The sequence below is a fragment of the Dermacentor silvarum genome, unplaced genomic scaffold (genome assembly GCF_013339745.2).
Source record: "Dermacentor silvarum isolate Dsil-2018 unplaced genomic scaffold, BIME_Dsil_1.4 Seq144, whole genome shotgun sequence".
In the NCBI taxonomy this organism is placed as follows: Eukaryota; Metazoa; Arthropoda; class Arachnida; order Ixodida; family Ixodidae; genus Dermacentor; species Dermacentor silvarum.
Genome location: NW_023605743.1, coordinates 1735 through 5304, shown reverse-complemented (window position 1 = coordinate 5304; position 3570 = coordinate 1735). Strand labels below are relative to the sequence as shown.

Sequence of the window (3570 nt, the reverse complement as noted above, 5' to 3'; positions counted from 1 at the left end):
ATCTAGAGAAACGTATTAAAGGAATAGGCAACAAGAATAAAATTTGACAGAACAGCAACACTGAATGAAACATAATGAAAAAAAAAAGCGCAACATAATAAACAGAACACACACACAAAAATCAAACACATTGCGGTAAACGGAACAAAACTACTACTACTGTATGGTACTGTATACTACTACTCTTACAGCTGCGCCTTTTCAGTTGAATACTAGCACAAAGTGTTGCCGGGCGAGTTGCGGCCTCAGGCAAACACGTCATTAAAAAAAAAAAAAAAAAAAAAAATTGGCCTGCGCAGGGATCGAACCTACGACCTTCGCGTTATTAGCACGACGCTCTAACCGACTGAGCTAGCAGGCCAAGCTGCACCGACATGCTGAATGCGGGCACTTGAAACGCTCGCCGCTGCTGGCGCCGTGCCCAGAAAGAGAGAGCACGTGAAGCCAAGATAGCCACCCTACCCAAGACACGGCGCTTGCTTTATATTTATTTTCCTTGTGCGTCAAGATGACCGCGGCAAACTTGAGTCACTTGTACGTGTGCGAACTACAGTATTTTTTTCTTCTTTCAGGCACGTCAGTGAGTCAGCCATTGTATATATATATATATATATATATATATATATATATATATATATATATATATATATATATATATATATATATATATAAAATCTTGCAGAAAGGTTTTCGTCCACAAAGGAACATTTTTTTTTTACAGAGAAGCTGTATATGGCGAAGTTCTGACGAAAAGTGCGTGCTTCGACAGGGTGTGTAGAAATAAGTCGCATCGACAAAATTGAATCCACAGTCGCGTATGTATGTATGTATGCATGCATGCATGCATGTATGTATGTATGTATGTTCCTTAACCTAAGTGTCAAAACCAGTGATGAATGACCATTACGTCACAGTCTATCCACCAATTAAGGTGGATGAAGGACGTTTAAGGTCGACTAAGGTGGATGAAAGATGATTAAGGAGGACTAGGGTGGATTAAGGTGTCCGTCTTGATGCTTTAAAATTATGGGGTTTTACGCGGCAAAACCACGTTCTGATTATGAGGCACGCCAGTAGCGCACCCAGGATATTTGCCAGGGGGGGGGGGGGGGGTTAATTTTTTTTGTGGGGGGCGGGGGGGGGGGGAGCAAGCACTTTGCATAATATGCAATTTCCTTGATTTAGCCAGAGGAATCCAACAGCAAATAAAATGCCTAATACTTATAATAACAATGACACCAAGGATGATGACGGTGTTTAATTCTTCAGCGTCTTACTCGAAGTAATTTCGGAGTGAATGAATAAATACAAGGCAGTGATGGAGTGTTTTTGTTAAGCAGGAAAATTCGACCTCAAGCCACTTCCCGAATTGTAATGACAATGTGAACAGAGCACTGAAGGTACACGTTGGACTGATGGGGCTGGACGCGTGCATGGGGGAGGGGGGGGGGGGGGTACAACACCCGAAACCCATCGGGCGACTTCTTGCTTGGGAGGGATGCCAGCGTCTTGGTTCGAGGTAGATGTGTCGGCGGCAGCGGGGGGTGGGGCGAAACAGATTTTTAGTGTCGACCAGGCGGTGTGTTAGTCTCTGCAGACTGGCATATATACCGCCACAGCGGGAGGTTGCTGGTTCTGAATGGCTGCCTGCACAGTTATTAGACGTCTCGGTGCTCGTCATGTATATTGTGACCAGAGACGTGTGCGTAGTATGCCACGTGACCGTGGTCCCTTTCCACTATTATTATAGGCATTTTTAACGAACAAGCGTAGCGTATATACAGTGTCGCCGTCCGGCGACACTTCGAGCTCAGGGAGGCCAACTTAGGAATACATCGGTTTATTAGGACAAAATAGCATACACAGACTAGCGGCGGCCGATTATCGGCTCGCTCGCTTCCCCTTTTTCGTCTCCACACACTCGTTTAAATACCCTTGTGAACTGGGGCGGTACCCTTATTTCAGGTCTCCTCGCTCACACTATGCTAATCAGTTTAGTGGACGGGACCATCAACGTACAATCCACACTGTGACCGGCGTGCCTCAGAATCAAATCGTGGTTTTGGCACGTAAAACCCCCAGAATTCAATTGAATAAAGCGGTATAGCCAGGTCAGAAAATTTCGGGAGGTTTCGCAAGCACAGCAATTCGCTTTAATATTTCGGTGCGCACCAGGTGGTCAGATTAGTTTTCAACTACAGCTTCGCTCATCGCAGCTGTAATTCGAGCTTGCTGCTGTGCGCAGTATTTTTTTCGAGCTATTTTTTGTTATAAGGCACAGACTTCGGTGGCGTCCTTGTACGCAAAAACTATCATCATCAGCAATGGCTCCAGCGTGGTCGTCTTCTTCCAGAGCTGGCACGTGGCGCAACCGCGCGAACGCGCTCGTGCCACTGCTCCCGCGTTCGCCGTCTGCTTCCACAGCTGGCTCCGTTGCCGCTCATCATTCCAGCGTAGAATTTGAGTTCTCTTTTGTCGTCGTAATGGGGAGGCCGCGTTTACGGGGGTATGAGCCATTGCTTAAGGCGGTATGAGCCATTCATTGTCTTACGTGACGGACAGATTTAATTTTGAAGCAATTTAATTTCGAAGAATCGCAAGCGGCAATGACAGGCGGATGCTGCTAACCACACCGCCAAACAAACTCGAGACATCGAACGCAAGCGTTTGTGATTCGACAACAACTTGTCCCTCATCAGTGTGATCCGCTCCGACGAACAGCGACACAAGTATGAATGAATGAATGAATGAATGAATGAATGAATGAATGAATGAATGAATGAAGAGATTCTAAGGCAGGATGAAGAACAAGGGCAGATTCCAGTAAACAAAGTTGATGGCAAAGGGGACGGTTAAAAGTATACAAAGGGACAAACTTCGCTTATCAACCATCTTCACGAAGTGGAAGGACCGACGAATTTTTTTTACAGAGGTGAGAAAGATGATAGGAAAGTCAGGAAGGTTAACTAGACGCACATCCGGTTTGCTACCCTGAATGAATGAATACTGGGGTCATACGCACCGAAGCTACGATTTGATTATGAGGCACGCCGTAGTGGCGGGGGGGTCTCCGGATTAATTTTGACCCCCGGGGGATTTTTAACATGCCCCCGATGCGCGGGACACAGGTGTTTTTGCATTTTACCCCTATCAAAATGTGGCCGCCGCGGCTGGGATCTGATACCGCGACCTCGTGCATCCGCTAAGCCACCGCGGCAGGTGCACGGTTTGCTACCCTGCGCTGTATATTAACGGGATATAGGGACAAATCAAATGCATTCTCATAACCTATGAAAGCGGGGTTTATTGTACTCCGCAGATTTCTCGATTACCTGATTGATGACATGGATATGATCTAACCTAGAATATCCCTTCCTGAAGCCAGCCTGTTCTCTTGGTTGATTGAAGTGAAGTGTTGCCGTGATTCTATTGGAAATTATATTGGTGAATACTTTATACAATATTGGAAGCAAGCTAAAGTGGGCCTATAATTTTTCAATTCTCTAACGTCTCACTTCTTATGGATGAGTATAATGTTGGCGTTCTTCCAGCTCTCTAGTACACTTGAAG

At 45.8% G+C, this 3570-nt stretch overlaps 1 non-coding gene across 1 annotated transcript; it reads right to left on the bottom strand.

Annotated features, from left to right (window-relative positions):
• Positions 1 to 287: 287 nt before the first annotated feature.
• On the bottom strand, positions 288 to 361 carry Trnai-aau (transfer RNA isoleucine (anticodon AAU)). Its single transcript has one exon. It is a non-coding gene; the product is annotated as a tRNA-Ile (tRNA).
• Positions 362 to 3570: the final 3209 nt, after the last annotated feature.